This window comes from Stenella coeruleoalba, assembly GCF_951394435.1.
Source record: "Stenella coeruleoalba genome assembly, chromosome: 16".
Classification (NCBI taxonomy): domain Eukaryota; kingdom Metazoa; phylum Chordata; class Mammalia; order Artiodactyla; family Delphinidae; genus Stenella; species Stenella coeruleoalba.
Genome location: NC_137162.1, coordinates 74,997,313 through 75,014,590, shown reverse-complemented (window position 1 = coordinate 75,014,590; position 17,278 = coordinate 74,997,313). Strand labels below are relative to the sequence as shown.

At 37.0% G+C, this 17,278-nt stretch overlaps 1 protein-coding gene across 3 annotated transcripts in view; it reads left to right on the top strand.

Annotated features, from left to right (window-relative positions):
- CHRM3 (cholinergic receptor muscarinic 3) overlaps window positions 1-17,278 on the top strand; it is a 513,898-nt gene that overhangs the window by 138,326 nt on the left and 358,294 nt on the right. Inside the window, exons 1-2 of one of the 3 annotated variants that reach the window (XM_079900503.1) lie at window positions 12-88; window positions 3,199-3,307. The gene's annotated coding sequence lies outside the window, so the exon portion shown is untranslated. Of the gene's footprint in view, window positions 1-11; window positions 89-3,031; window positions 3,308-17,278 lie in introns of those variants that run through there. The other 2 variants (XM_079900504.1, XM_079900502.1) reach the window with 2 other exon arrangements.

The following is a 17,278-nucleotide window of genomic DNA, read 5'->3' as shown; positions in this document are numbered from 1 at the left end:
CTGTTTGACTCCAGGTTGCATCTTGCATGAAGGAGGTACTGTCCATTCAGTAAGGATCAAAAGACTTGGGGGCAGTGTCCACTGCGAGGTCAGTGAATAGGCAGAAATGTAGGCCAAGTGTATGTGTGTGTGTGTGTGTGTGTGTTTCCATTGCCATGTCTGTCTTCCCCATGAGACCATAGTTTTTCCTCTTGATGTATCCTATCAATGCACTTGACCAAGATATAGCCTCCTGGGAAAGACACATGTAAATAAATAATAATACAGTATTAATCATAAAAATAGATTTAATGCGCAAAATCTTGTGGCTGTATATTTCTGCCTAAGGGATTAAGGATGGCTACAGAATTCCCTTCTGAATTAAATTCTTTTTCAAGTGAATACCGTCTTACCAGTTAAATAGAGAAGAGCCCAAAGTTAAAAGGTGTAGTCCACCTAGAGAAAATAAGGTGCAAAGTCAAATGTGACAGCATAGATGAGACCTACGTGTCCGGCAGCCATTTTCCTACAGCTGTAATGATCGCGGTAGTTGATTGCTGTTAGAACAAGAGGGTGAGAAAGTAAGCAGGGCCAGAAAGAACATACGAAGCTGCTAAGTATCCTGTGCCTCCCATGTGGCAGGCAGTATGCTGGATTTCTTATGCATATTTTGTCCTACAACTCTCAGAATAACCCTGTTGAAGAGGTGATGGAAATAAGACTTAGAAAGTAAGTTGTCCAAGGTCGTACAGCAAGAAAATAAGTGGAATTGATGTTCAGACCCAAGTCTTTGAGATCAAAATCCCTCTTCTCTTCACCGAGATGCAATTAAAATTTAAATGGGAAACCACTTAAGTGTCATTCCATTTATTGGGGTGTAATTAACTTCTCTAAAGATAAATCTTTGGGATTTTATTCTGTGTTGTCTCAAACTTCATCAAAAGCACAAAGCGGACGTGCTACAAAACATTATTTTAACTTTCTTTGATATCTTTCAAATGCACATACTTCATCTACGGTTTCCTTGTGTTATGTAGCAGATTCTTTTATATAGGCTTTGTGCTTTGTTTTGTTTTGCTTCATCACCTGTTTATCCATCCTTAGATATGGCCCACCATTTGCCCTTCTGTGGGATAGATGGAGTGTCTTTTACCTGCGTAGGGTTTCTCCGTTTGCTCTCGTAATCTTCTTCTTCAGACCTTCAGCAAAAACAACAAAACAAAACTGGTTGCCTAAGTTATCTGCCTTTCTTGAGGCTGGCACATATGGGAAGAGAATCAGAGCCCTGGAGGTTTGATTTCCTTCATGAGAACTTCATTCTGCTATATTGAAAACTGACATCCTGGTAGCCAGATTTCTCCATCCATCCTCATGGGCCCAGCCTGTGTGCCAGATTGAGTGTGGCTGAATTTACCTTCCTTTCTGGTGCTTCCTCCAGGGAAGAGCCCCACTGCCCCCAGAAAAACTCCTGCTATATTCATAATATTGCACTGTCCATGGGTCTTTGTAGGGAAGTGGATTCCCACCTCCTGCTTCCAATCTGCCCTGAAGCAGCCCCTTTCTCTAGTATCAATTGAGAACTAACAGTTTTCTAGACCAGAAATCAGCCAATGATTTCTGTAAAGGGTCAAATAGTAAATATATTTTAGACTTTGCAAGTCATACTATTTTTTTCACAACCTCTCAACTCTACTGTTGTAGCATGAAAGTAACCAGAGACAATATGTACGTGAGTGGTTGTGGCTGTATTCTCATAAAACTTTATTTACAGACTCTGAAATTTGAATTTCAAATAATTTACACTTATATGATTCTTTTAACTTCCTCCAACGATTTAAATGTGCAAAAACCATTCTCAGCTCACGGGCTACCCCAAAACAGGCAGCAGGCTATGGTTTGCCAGGCCCTGCCCTACATAGGCAGGGTGCTGAGACGCTGTTCGTCTGCAGGGTAGATTAGGGTCTGACCATCAGAGTCTCCAGTCTGGCTGCTTCTCTACAGCATCTCCAATCCAAAGCAGCACTTCTTAGTTTCCTGTGATCATGAAGTTTCTACCTGGAGCCTTTAGTCATTTCAGTGTTCTCCTCTGTTGGGATCTGACCACAGGAAAGGTGATTAGGTTTTGTTAGCCAGCTGATGGCCGACCTAGAAGTGAAAGGTGGATTTTTTCTTTTCTCCCTCTCTGGAAAATTTTTGTTACTTTACCTTTTGCTGTTCTTCCGAAACCTCTCCAATTGAACTAAATTAAACTGACTACTGACTAGTTTGTAATTCTTTGAATGATTCTATTTGAACTTCATTCACATGATTTTTACATGTTTCTTCCTACTTTTTCCTGAGATTGTGTTGCAAACAGGAAGACAAGTTTGGCAAGTAAGTGAAAGGACTGACAAAGCAAAAAGTGTGACTTGAGACAAAAGATATTTGCCAATTCCTACTTCTGTTGATGCTGTTATTCATTTATTTACTCAGCAAATATTAGTGTGTGCCAGGTACTGTATCCCAAAACAAGATCTCACTTTACATTTTGGCATACAAAGATGAGTAGAATACAGTGCTTGTCTTCTGACAGTTTTAACAGTTTCTAACAGGGAAACAAAGATACGTCTTTATATAATCCTCTTGGTATCTGCTTTTCATATTGTAATTTACATGGAGCACAAGTCAGCATAGGAAAAAGTGTGTGCTTGGCACACTCCACATGATGTGGAGAAGAAGCATAAGCTATAGAATAGGGACTTGCACCAACCGCCCTGCTCCTCTAAGCCTTAAGTGTTGTAAAGTGAGGAGATTACCTACATTGCAGTTTTGTTGTCAAGACTAAATGAAATTCCATACAGAGACGTCCTATAAATGCTCAGCACATAGCCCCGCCCCCAAAAAATTTACATCAGAGTATGTTAATTTTTTTTGGTTCAGTTTGTTATTGATAAGTTTATAGCCTCCAGTAATGTGATACCAGTTTACTACTAAATTTATTACTTCCTAATTGCTACATAATCACTAAATTTATTACTTCTTTACTGACTGTACAGTGTGTTTCCACTGCTATATTGCTCATAATATGGAAAACAGAGGTGTGTAAATTAAAGCCCTTTCATTGGATTGCTTGTCAGACTTTTTTTTTTTTTTTTTAATGCTGCAGGTTGGAAAGATGCTCTTGTGCAAATGGTACGAAATGGTGTTTACTGACTGTCCACTCTTTGTGTGCCTGCTTAGGTCTGAACAGTGATGGCGCTTGTTTCAGTTATGAGTCGCTCAGTGGACTGTGGATTGACTGAACTGTACCCATTCCCATCATGATGTACACCGCCAAGGCTCCTCACTAGTAAGTATTCTCTGTTCAGTACCATTTACATGGTTATATATTGAGCTCTTCAGCACAGTGTGCACTTACCTTGCAAGAAGTGTACAAAATACTTGCGTTTGTTTTGCTGTTATGAAATTGGCTAGACTTAGTCTATGTACCAACCAACTGCAAAAGGAAAAAATAGGTTTAGATGTATCTGTTATGTATATGTGTGCATATTGATATGGTAATATATATGTATCTAAATAGGCAGAGTTTAGAAGTGTAGAATTTTACCTCTCTTTTAACTGAATAAAAAGTTGCAGTGTCTTTTGGTTCTTTAATATCATATAAATCAGTGTAAGCCTGAAAATTTTACTTAGTTTAATATTGTGAAACAGTTCAATTTTATTGCAGTTTTATCTAACAGGGTATCTAATACACTTTCACTTACACAAGTATCATACGGGTAATTGACATAGGTTGTTTATGGTGTCATTGAAAGGAAATTCTACTCAATTCCCTTAATTTTAGTTCCAGCTCCAACATTTATCATCTGACTAGTCCCTTAAATATCTAGGGCTCAGTTTCTTCATCTGCAAAATGAGAGGAAGAATTTCTGCTTTACCTAATTCACAAGATTAAAGGACGAATAAGATAATGAATGTGAAATTATTAACAGTAAAACCCCATAAAAATAGATATCGTCTGTGGCTGACTATTATTACAAGTAGGGAGCTGGAAATAAAGTTGTGACCACAGTGTTCTTTTTAAATTGGTTAATAGAGTCTAACATTTTATTTGTTATTCACCTAAGAGATAAATGATAAAATTACACTTAACGTTAACTCATGACCCCAATTATTTTTTGTATTTCAGAAAGTTATGTTTAAATGAAATATGAAAAAACACTTTTCTCACACACACTGCACACACAAATCCCCACCAACCATAATAATTAGGTTTCTACTTCTGATCTCCAGGATGTTTACTCTATTATAGTTTATTTTTAGGTGTTTTATTCTTGGAGGAGACAAGATACACTAGATACTTATTATGTATCATTTAATTTCAGGATCCCAAGGGAGCAACATAGAAATTCGATCAGATATTACTCCTTCAGTTTAATGTATTAATTTTTTTGTTTACTGAAATCTCTTTAACACCTCATCTGACCATTCTCTTTAGCCAACAGAATACAGCTAGCCTGTTTAAAATAAAAGACTGTAAATGAAAATCTTGACAACTATATTTAGTAATATTGAGAAAGACTTTTCCACTAAAATTAAACAAATTATTACGTAACCGGGTCAGTGCAATAAAACTGGTTTGGAAATTCTTTTCCAGAAATTAGTTATGATTACCATTGAAGAGGCCATGGTTTATTACACAAATAAAATTTTTACATATAAGTGAAACAAAAATCTTAAAAATAGGTAACATACATTCACTTGCTGATATTGTAGTGTAGTCCTTAAGTATGGTGGTGGGGCCAGGGGTGGGGCAGGGAGTGGTAGAGTCAGATTGCCTGGGGTTACAACCCAGTTTCATCATTTTCCTGCTTTGCAGTGTTGAACAAGTCACTTAACCTCTCTGTGCCTTAGTGTGCTCATCTGTAAAATGGGTCTAATAATATGAGTATTTATCTCATAGGGTTGTTGTGTGAATTACATGAGTTAATGTGGTCAAGCTCTTAGGAGCACTGTGTGACAGTAAGTAGCCAATCAGCATTAGTGATTATTATTCACTGGATGAGCATGGGATTTTGGTGCTGACTACAGATTTTGGAATCAGAAAGTCCTAGGTTCAAAACCATTAATGAATTAATGGTGAAATCTAAAGTAGTTACTGAACTTTTTGAAGCCTCGGTTTATGAGAAATAGAATGGGAATAATTACAATATACTCCATAATGCTTTTGTTAGGATGGTGGAACACAGCATCTGGCAAGAAAGGGTAGGCTATCACCATTGGGAATTGTGGAGGTATAATTGCAAATTACTATGTAATGCAATTATAAAGTAATGTAAATGAGAGATTCTCTGATTCTGAAAGTGTCTTTGCAATACGTTGTATTTAGGGGACTTTTAGAAATGTGTTCAATTATAGGATTTGCTTTGTTAGATCCACAATTTCAAAAAAGACAGACAATAATTTAAATCAAATTACAAGTACAAACATAACAAATACGGCATCCTGATTTAAAAAATAAAGGTGACAAAAATCCATTGGCCTTTTTTAGGCCTAACAGAGAACATCAGCTCATTATTTAATTTGTTAGGAAGATTGGGCTGTTACCACATTTAAAATGACTTTCTGGAAAGAAAAGGAAGAAAGAGGAAAGGAGATGGAAATGTAGAATATGTGTCACAAAACAATGGAGAGTGAGGGTTTGAACTTCCACTTTCATAACCCTAGGCTCTAAGACAGACTCTCTACTTGTTCTTGTTATGAAGAAATTTCAAGTATTGTCTTTTGGGTTTGTATTGGACAAAATTCAGTAGTTGGAATGGGTGGCATTTTTCGAATGAGTCACGATTTGTTTCCAAGGTGGAAAATACTGATAAGCTGGGGCCGTAATCCAAGAGTAGATTGTCTGGCTGCTATATGTCAGTCAGAACAGAAAGCTCAGTCTCTTTCTCTCACGTGTTAATTATACACCATCTGAAACAATGGCGGTGTTGGGTCTGGTCCATCTCTGTATCCATCTAAATCAGCAGCCAGAGAGTCTTTTGCATGTCAATGGAATGTGACTTGTCTGTAACTCAGATTATAACATTACTGAATGCTTCTGTGCGCACTCCCTTTTATTCTTGTTGCTTATTTTTGCAATACCTTTAGCCTTTATAGAGTTTGTGCCTGACATGGAAAATCATGTTTCTGGAGGAGGCTTTTGAGGGTAAAGGTTTTGGAGGTGGATTCCTAGGTAGGAGCCCACAAACCATGGATGTGGTGTTAGGCTGGACTGCTGCTTTGCTGACCCTGCTTGGGGCCCCGGGTGAGAGATGACCATGGTGCTTATTCTGTCCTGCTTCTCCTGGGCCCTGCCTCATTCCATACTTGCAGTCCTTTAATGTGGCCAGCGTTCACATTTTGACCTCTCATATTAGGATTTAGGGTGTAATAAAATGAAAAAGCAGGGTCATGATGTTGGAACACAGTCGTACTCATGTGTCCTTATTTCCATGACCATTATGGATTTGTGATGTTAATCTTAAAAACTGTTCGTGACTTTAGATGTCTCCTTCTAAAGGAGTCTGACTTAGATGTCAGTCTAGTATTTCATAAAACAATATCTCTAAAAACTAGAGAGAAGTACCAGAGTTTGGAGGAGACCTCGGGTATTCAGAACTGAAGTCTCCTGTAATTTGGAGACAGAGATAGATGAAGTGTCTGTATCAGTGGGACTTTAACAACAGGCACACTTTGTCAGGCTATAAGTCTAAGCGTAGCATCATCCAGATAAAGGGAACAGTTTAAGCCTCCCATTCACAGTTGTGAATGAGCGGGAGGTATTCGAGGACAAGCAGAAGATGAGTCCATTAAAGTTGAATGTCTGCTGCAGAGTCACCGGAAGTGGAATCAGATGAGTTGTTAGTGCCCTGGGGGGGGCTTTATGTGGCCCCCTCTTGTTTTCCTGCTGCAGAACCCCTCCACCTGTTTGCTGGCCACCTGTTTGCTGACCAAGCCCTACCTAGAAGCACCCCAGCCTTACCTGTGTGACACCGCAAGCCTCCTAATGTTTGCAGATACTGCCCATCAAACTCTGATGCTTCCTTCCAAACTCATTTTACCTGCTCCGCCACCTATGAAAACTTCCTTAATCCTCTTAAAATTGACTGTTGCCTCCTTTTCTTTAACCTCTGTACCGTATAGATGCCTCTTTGATAGAACACATTCACTTCTTTTGCAATAATTGGTTGACATTTCTGTCTTTGTCTCTTTGGGCTGCTAAAACAGCACCATTAACTGAGTAGCTTATAAACAACAGAAATTTAATCACAATTCTAGAAACTGGGAAATCCAAGATCAAATCACTGGCAGATTTTATGTATGGTAAGGGCCTGTTTCCTAGAAAGCCATCTTTTTGCTGTGTCCTCACCTGGTGGAAGTGGCAAAGGGGCTTTCTTGAGCCTCTTTTATGTTTCATAAGGGCACTAATCCCATTCATGAGAGCTCCGCCCTCATCATCTAATAATCACCTCCCAGAGGCCCTACCTCCAAATACTCTCACACTGGGCATTAGGATTTAACATATGAATTTGATGGGGTGTTCAGTCTATAGCAGTATCCATCTTTCCTGTTACATTTTTGGTTTATTGAGGGCACTCCTTGTCTTAGTCAGTAAAATTGTTATTAATGTAAGTCAGTAAAAAGTATAAACAGAAAAATGAAAAGTGGTCACTTTCAGCATACCATGAAGGTTGTATCATTTCAACATTTTTAGCCAAAGGTAACAGGAATTTTGAAAATGTATAACTCACCCTACTGACTTCCTTAGTAGTTTATCATTAAGCATATTGTTTTTAGAACAACATTTCAACAATGATGAGAATTATTTGACCTCATCTTGACAGAAGTTAGCATGATTTCCTCCATGTAAATTAATAAGACAACAATAAAACAGTTCTTAGGGTTTTATATTATTATATTAATTGTATATAATACATTACTACATATATGTGTATATATATATATACACACATATATATTTCATGTTCATAGAGGGTGTCAACTACTAATTTTATTTGAGAGAGGAGGAATATATCAAGTGTAATCAAAGGTTCCTATAGGTTCAAGCTGTTTTTTAAAAAAACTTAGAGGGAAACATAACCAAATCCCCAAAAGCTCTCTAAGTCAATAAACAAAACCTTTGTTATAGAGCCAACTGAAATTTTATCTGAAATTTATTTCGGTAACTGTATATCACTCAGAGGAGGACTTAAAATTGTTTAGGTTAAATATTCTTGAATAGTACTGTTTTAACAGGAAAGCCCGTTAAGTCCACCAAATCAGTATGGAAACACTCTGACTCTCATCTTTGTTACTTAGTGTACATCAGTCATACACAGAGGAGTCAATATGGGCTAACTAGGAAGAGTTATAAGTAGCACAGGGTATCTCAAGCCATTCAGCTTTCACAGATGGCTGTAGACAGATAAGTGGAAAGCATTAAGCTAATAAAGACATCTTTAAGAGAGGAAAATGGGCTGACAGGGTACTCCAGTTTTCAGTGCATGAGCTATTTTAGCTTGACATGCTTTAAGCAAAAAGGCATAATGCTTGAATGAATCCTATATTAAGAATATTCATCCAGTTGTGTAAGCAGAAATATAGTGGAGTAATGTAGGTATTATCACAGTATGCAAGCTTTGATATGCTCAAGTAGGTTGAGCAATGCAGCAAGAATAATATTCTTCAAAGAACTGGGAATTTTTAAAACTGTGCCCAAAGGTAACATTTGATAGAATTCCAGGTTGTTTCCTGATAACTTTGTTAGTCTCTATTTTATGTATTAGTCTTGAAACTACAGTAACTTGGTGACCATTTTCTGACATTCTTTTTAGCTAAAGGACCTAGAGTTGCATGTTGAAATTTAATGATAATGCTGATAATGGCCACCATCTACTAAGGTAGTAACTATGCAGTGGGGTTTCACTGTACAGCATCCTTTAATATTCACAACAGCTCTGCAAGGATGGCTTTATCTTCTCTTTACAAAGGAGGAGATGTATAATGTGCAGGGTACCCTACCAATTTATATGCATATTTCTATAACCTAAATTTGTGACAGCTTCACCACTATAGAATGATACATAAATATGGAGGCGCATAATACTTTATATGTGGAATTAGAAAACTAATTTTACTTTTAAAATAAAATGAATTTTGAAAATATAATATGCTTCAGGTTTTAAGTCATGCTTATTTAATATTCTGAAGAATAAATAGCTTATAACCTTATAATTAAAGATTTCCCCTTTTATCCTTCTCCAGCAATTGATATGGATGAAAATGAGAATCTGTATCTGTTAGAGACATGTCCTCAAGCAGATACAGGCAGGTGTCTTTCAGGAGAACGCATTAACCATTTTTAAGATTGAACCGTTTATCCTTGAAGTCAGATAATATCTTCATTTAACAAGTTTTATTCCATTTTATTTTTTTCACATTAATGGTCAGTGTCAATACCATGCTATGAGCATGTGTGGAAGCATTAATTGATTGATTCCACGAGATGAAGACTAATATTCTTGGTCTCAATAAGTATCTTATATCCACTAACATCCCACCAAATGCTTTCACATGAACTCTTTCTTTTCAGCTCAATTAGTTGAAAAGAATTCTGTTGATTCATCTCACATTTTGCTTCTCTGTATGATGGACAGAGACCACCAGGGTTTTACTGTCCCTTAGATGTGCCACTCAACTGCTCTATTTACCCAAACAAAGAAAATATAAATGTAATACCAAACATGCCTAGGAAGCAGAGATAGTTTTGAAGAAGAAGTGGTTGTTTTTTTTTTTTGTTTTTTTTTTAATTAAACAGCAGGTGCTTTGTAAATTAAGCACCTGCTGGGGCTTTCCTGGTGGCGCAGTGGTTGAGAGTCCGCCTGCCGATGCAGGGGACACGGGTTCATGCCCCGGTCCGGGAAGATCCCACATGCCGCGGAGCGGCTGGGCCCGTGAGCCATGGCCGCTGAGCCTGCGCGTCCGGAGCCTGTGCTTCACAACGGGAGAGGCCACAACAGTGAGAGGCCTGTGTACCGCAAAAAAAAAAAAAAAAAAGAAGCACCTGCTTTTTAATAAAGAAGATAATTATAATATTTGGAAGTCATTTGAAAGTTAAGGGGATTACATTACCTGAAAAGAAAGTCATGTTTTAAATTATGTTAGTTAAATATATGAAACTGGAGAACTTAGGTATCCCATGTATTCATTCAACAAATATTCATGGACTTACTTCTATGTAGTAGGCCCTGGGCTATGAACAATAAACAAAGTTCCTGTCCTCATGGAGTTTATATTTCTAGGTAGCCGCTGGGGAGTGAGAGGGCAGGTGGTGGAAAGAAAGGAAGTAGAATAGAATATGTGTGCGTTTATGCATATATATATATATACACGCACACACACGTATACACATATATTTATATAGAGTGATATATATCACTAAATACATGTATATACAAATAGTAATAAATTTAATTTTAAATAAAAGCCATTTCTTTTATAGCAAAAAGAATTCTTGTTTTGAACTTTTTCTAAAGCGTTTCTATAGCAAAAAGAATTCTTGTTTTGAACTTTTTCTAAGTTTCAGATTACAGAGTTTGAAATTCTTACTCACCAAAACTTCATATTTTAATCATTTCCAGAAAGGGAAATTCTGATAACATATCTCAGTCATTATTTTTAAATAGTTCATATGTTTGCTATCTTATTTTCTTTATTCATTTTAAGAATATTTGTAGGTGTTCCAGAATCTAAAGGAAAAATCCCCGAGACTATTTTGTACATCACCAGGTTGCACTGAGAGTGCAGTCGGCTGATGGGGGACAGAAAACTTGAACCCTGTGAGACCCAAAGGGGGAAAAATTACACTGAAGGAAGAGAAGCGATTTCTAAATTTTTTTTGTTCTTTAATCGAAGTTCAAGTCCTCTCTGTGTTGAAACACGGAATAATGCGGGCATGTTGTGCTTGTATTACCTAATTGCACGAAAGTTGGTTATGGAACCAGATTCGTTTCATATAGGTTATTTAATAAGAAGTGTGATATCAGACGTGCACCTAGTGCTTGTGACAAAAGGAACAATTCAAAAATTGGAAAAACAAAGCGTCAGGCGTGCATTCACTGTTATGAGCCAGTTTTCCAACTGGACAGTGAGTCAATCATTTTTAGTGGTTTTGGATACAATATAATGACCTCTTTATTAAGCTCAGCAAGTAAGTGGATATGAAACTCTGTTTACTTTGATTGCAATGATAGATAAAGTAGACCATTCCTTTGGGGGAAGACGAAAAACCTTATAACAGTGCAGTCATTTAAAAAATATTTCTTTCTTTCCATGAATCACAGGTTCATGTTTGAAAACTTACCTACTTTTTAACTCTGAATACACGGTTTTGGTGACTTTCTCATATCAAGATCATTTAACTTTAATGCCACTGATGTAAAAATCAGTGCTTGATACACAAATGTGCCACAAAAGATTTCGTAGCTGTTCTTACTTCATTTCTGAATTTAGTTTTTTAAAAAAATCTAGGTTAGAAAATAATGTCAAATGATTAGGTCTAATGGCTTTTTGATGATGGGGTAAAAAGAGTGTTGAGGTCGAGTAACGCCAATAGTGCCTCAGTGCTAATTCTGCTGTTTTTCATTACTCCATTTAGGGAGCAAAAATAAAGAAATGTCTGCCAAAGTAAAAACTGTTGACAAATTGGGTCCCTACCCTAGGTACTAACAACCTGCAAAATGTAGCACTTGAATAATAGAGTAATTAAAACTGAATTTTTTTGAGTGTCAAAACTGTATAATCATATCAAATAATGCAGAAAAATAAATCGACTACAATACTCTGAATATTAAGCCTATTAAAATACATTAAACAGATTATGGTAATGTCAGAGGCTTCCTTACTTAGGTTAGGGTTGCATCTGCACCTTTCACAAGGAAGAGGCACGTAAGTTGCAAGGTAGAGGTGGCAAATTTAAGGCAAAGAAAAACCCTGTATATATAAAGAGTTCTAGGTTGTTTATTTCAGTTTTTTCATAGCTCTCCCTGGAAAATTAACACAAAGCAGGGCACATAGGAGAAGGAAATAAATGTTAGATGAATTGAATAATGCTCCTGTTTATTAACTTGAGAGATCAGCTACAAGTTTAGAATACATTAATAAAAGTGTTTATTTTTTTTAATCTTAAAAAGTAACTGGGTCATGGACTTTAATCTCATTATTTCCTTCATGTGTTGGGCTAGGGGGCCCTCAAGGGCTGTGCAGAGTAAGGAAAAGATAATTAAGAGAGAGAATTCTCTTCCTTTGTTCAGACTCTCTTCTTCCTGCTAACGAGAAAGGTGAGAAAGGCGACTTGATCACATTGTTCCTGACACCCACACTTCTTTGTTTTGCTGGCTGCTGAACAAAACTAGTCCTGCCATCTACCTTCTCTGTCAGTGTTGTTCAAACTTCAGGGATGACCTAAGAATCAATCATAAAATCAATTTAGTATGTTATCATCAGCATTTTAAAATGAAATATAATACAATAAAGACTATATTCCATAATTATTTTTAATAACTTGTATATACATGTGTGCCTGACTTACATGGTAAAATGTGTTTTTTACTGAGGGTCACAGTCAAAACAGAAAACGAGTGTTATTAATCTAATCCCCTTAAATTCTTCTCAGCCTTTTTTCTTGGGTAATTTGTCCTTTGTAACTCATACATTTTCAAAATCTTCACCTCATTTACTTTTTTCTGTCAGTTTAGATAGTAGCTCTTTAGTTTCTCAGTGTCTTCATCTTTATAGCCAACTCTTAGTATAGTGAGAACTGGAAGAAGTGCTCACTAGATGTTTGTTGTTTGAAGCAATGAATTAATGGTATTCTAAAAAGAACTACAATTCTGTGAGTCCAAATGCCAATTTATTTATTAATTTCACCCTTTTTCTCTTCCCTTAAACCCTATTATGGTTACTGCAGGTGCCACCATGCAGTTACACTTTAGAATTTGAGTCATTTTCTCAGTTCCCTGGCCTCTTTATTCAAGATGAGTGACCAATCCAGGTGACTCTATCACTTAATAGCCTTTAAAACAATCTTCTTCTTTACTTTGCCATGACTACTATGTGGCCCTGCAGTTTATCCTAGATTGTGGCCATAAACATTTTAATATCTATCTGACTCCAGCACTACTCCCTACTAGCATGTCATTGCCCTTGCCGTTGGGATTCTTTCGGACACACAAATCTGAATATTTTACTCTTTGGATAAATATCTCCTGTAGCCATACTCCCTTTGCCTTGAAATTTACAATCCAGACACATTTGAATGAGAATAAAATGCCCTACAATATCTGATTTCAAGATATACTCCAAATGTATCCAGCCACACCCTATCATGCACCAAACATTTGAACTTGGGTTAGCATTCTAAACTATTACCTGAGTTACAGTCTTTTGTATAACTCGGCCAGTGGACTAACGCATGTTCTCCTCTTTGCCTAGAATGACGTCACCTTTTCTTTTTTTTTTTTTTTTTCCTTTGTGGTACGCGGGCCTCTCACTGTTGTGGCCTCTCCCATTGCGGAGCACAGGCTCCGGACGCGGAGGCTCAGCGGCCATGGCTCACGGGCCCAGCCGCTCCGCGGCACGTGGGATCCTCCCAGACCGCAGAACGAACCCGCTTCCCCTGCATCGGCAGGGGGACTCTCAACCACTGCGCCACCAGGGAAGCCCAACGTCACCTTTTCTTATGCCTGGAAAATGACTACACATCCGTCAACATATGGGTCAAGGTTTTGCCTCATGTAAGAATATTGAGTCACCTGAGTCAGCTCCTCTGCTGTTACTTACTAAGTATGTAGGAAACTGATAATCCTTCGCTGTCTGTATGTTCATCCTCCCGTCCCTAACTGGACTCTGAGCTTCTCCTGCAGAAGTATTTTCAGTTCTCCATTGTAACCCTAGATAGAACCTGTCACAGTGCTGGACACTTGGAGGATGCTCAGTAAACACGGGCTGAGTGAATTCTTGTCTCAGAAACATCTAAGAACAGTCACAGCCATTCCCCATCACTTTTCCTTTTCCTTTCTTTCCCGAAGACTGTGAGTTTTATAACCTGTGAAAAGATCATATAAGCAAAGCAATTTGTCTCCGTTATTGTCTGTAGAAAGCCACTGATAACCAGTGAAAGCTCTGAACTTGGGTTATGATCTTTTTATATGGATTCACCAATTCATAGGTCTGGTAAGAGTATCCCTACGGTGTATTTCCTAAAGGAATGTTCTAATATGAGCTTGACTACTTATCTAAACACATATATTTAAAATCAAATCTTGGGTTTCAGCTTAACTTTGACCTTAACCTTGACATTGAATACCATTATATAACACGTTTTCCCTAATTTCTTCATTACATTCAAACATTTTTAATTAAATGCCAACAACTGACGTATTAAACTATTGCATCAGATTTTAATACCAAATTCAGAGGGCTTGATTTTTATAAATATAAGATTTCCTTCATAAGATTTCAGGAAAAATTAGGTAGAATTTCAAGACAGCACAGTGATTGGGTTAATTTGGTAAATAAGACATTACTGTTAGTGCAGGAAGCTAATTAACATTTATTGTGCCTGAGTTAATTATATCGTTACATTTCACTGGATGATCATGGGAATGTATATTTTATAAAGGAAGATATTGCATTAACTCCTTAACTGCAGATATATGTAACACTAGTCCAGTGACTATGATATACCTTACCCACTCTTTCCCCCGTTTTGTCCTTGCAGAGCCAGTTTTCACACAATTGATCATTCCCAATGTGGCGTGCAAATCAGCCATTAAGGGGAAATAAAACATTGCATGTCCCTAGTCTGTTTGTTTTGGAATTAACAGCAGTGGATCTCACATTGCACTTTTCCAAGTAAATTTAAGAGTGATGGATGAACTAACTACGTACCACTTATTCATAATAAAAGGTACAAACGGTGAAGTATGGCACATTGTATGCAGAATTCTCTGGGACCAAACATTTATGTATGCGAAGAACAGGAACAAAACATAGAAAATTTTTGTTTTGTAAAAATTGTTAAGTGATATACAAGCAAATTAATTAGAATATGTATCAATACCTCTTAGTTAATAAATTTACAGTAATGTTTACAAAATGAAATATTGTTAAACTATTTTTGCTAAATCTCTTTTAGTACCTTCAGCTGTTTTATTGTAACTCATAAGCTAACTGATATTTTTAAAGACATTTGTTTTTATGACCATTAATTTTCCATATTTTTATAAACTTGAAAATACAAAAAGTAACACAAACACCTCTAATCTTAGCAATGAAAAACTCCAAAGTAAGTTTTTTCTTTTTTTTTTTTTTACATCTTTATTGGAGTATAATTGCTTTACAATGGTGTGTTAGTTTCTGCTTTATAACAAAGTGAATCAGTTATATATATGTTCCCATATCTCTTCCCTCTTGCGTCTCCCTCCCTCCCACCCTCCCTACCCCACCCCTCTAGGTGGTCACAAAGCACCGAGCTGATTTCTCTGTGATGTGCGGCTGCTTCCCACTAGCTGTCTATTTTACGTTTGGTAGTGTATATATGTCCATGCCACTCTCTCACTTTGTCAAAGCTTACCCTTCCCCCTCTCCATATCCTCAAATTGATACTCTACTAGGTCTGTGTCTTTATTCCTGTCTTACCCCTAGGTTCTTCATGACATTTTTTTTTTCTTAAATTCCATATAAATGTCTTAGCATACGGTATTTGTCTTTCTCTTTCAGACTTACTTCACTCTGTATGACAGACTCTAGGTCCATCCACTTCATTAAAAATAGCTCAATTTCGTTTCTTTATATGGCTAAGTAATATTCCATTGTATATATGTGCCACATCTTCTTTATCCATTCATCTGATGATGGGCACTTAGGTTGTTTCCATCTCTGGGCTATTGTAAATAGAGCTGCAATGAACATTTTGGTACATGATTCTTTTTGAATTACGGTTTTCTCAGGGTATGTGCCCAGTAGTGGGATTGCTGGGTCGTATGGTAGTTCTATTTGTAGTTTTTTAAGGAATCGCCATACTGTTCTCCATAGTGGCTGCACCAATTCACATTCCCACCAGCAGTGCAAGAGTGTTCCCTTTTCTCCACATCCTCTCCAGCATTTATTGTTTCTAGATTTTTTCATGATGGCCATTATGACTGGTGTGAGATATCTCATTGTAGTTTTGCTTTGCATTTCTCTAATGATTAATGATGTTGAGCATTCTTTCACGTGTTTGTTGGCAGTCTGTATATCTTCTTTGGAGGAATGTCTATTTAGGTCTTCTGCCCACTTTTGGATTGGGTTGTTTGTTTTTTTGTTATTGAGCTGCATTAGCTGGTTGTAAATTTTGGAGATTAATCCTTTGTCAGTTGCTTCATTTGCAAATATTTTCTCCCATTCTGAGGCTTGTCTTTTGGTCTTGTTTATGGTTTCCTTTGCTGTGCAAAAGCTTTGCAGTTTAATTAGGTCCCATTTGTTTATTTTTGTTTTTATTTCCATTTCTCTAGGAGGTGGGTCAAAAAGGATCTTGCTGTGATTTATGTCATAGAGTGTTCTGCCTATGTTTTCCTCTAAGAATTTGATAGTTTCTGGCCTTACATTTAGGTCTTTAATCCATTTTGAGCTTATTTGTGTGTATGTTGTTAAGGAGTGATCTAATCTCATACTTTTACATGTACCTGTCCAGTTTTCCCAGCACCACTTATTGAAGAGGCTGTCCTTTCTGCACTGTACATTCCTGGCTCCTTTATTAAAGATAAGGTGACCATATGTGCGTGGGTTTATCTCTGGGCTTTCTATCCTGTTCCCTTGATCTATATTTCTGTTTTTGTGCCAGTACCATACTGTCTTGATTACTGTAGCTTTGTAGTATAGTCTGAAGTCAGGGAGCCTCATTCCTCCATCTACGTTTTTCGTTCTGAAGATTGCTTTGATTATTCGGGGTCTTTTGTGTTTCCATACAAGTTGTGAAGTTTTTTGTTCTAGTTCTGTGAAAAATGCCAAGGGTAGTTTGATAGGGATTGCATTGAATCTATAGATTGCTTTGGGAAGTAGAGTCATTTTCACAATGTTGATTCTTCCAATCCAAGAACATGGTATATCTCTCCATCTATTTGTATCATCCTTAATTTCTTTCATCCATGTCTTATAGTTTTCTGCATACAGGTCTTTTGACTCCTTAGTTAGGTTTATTCCTAGATATTTTATTCTTTTTGTTACAATGGTAAACGGG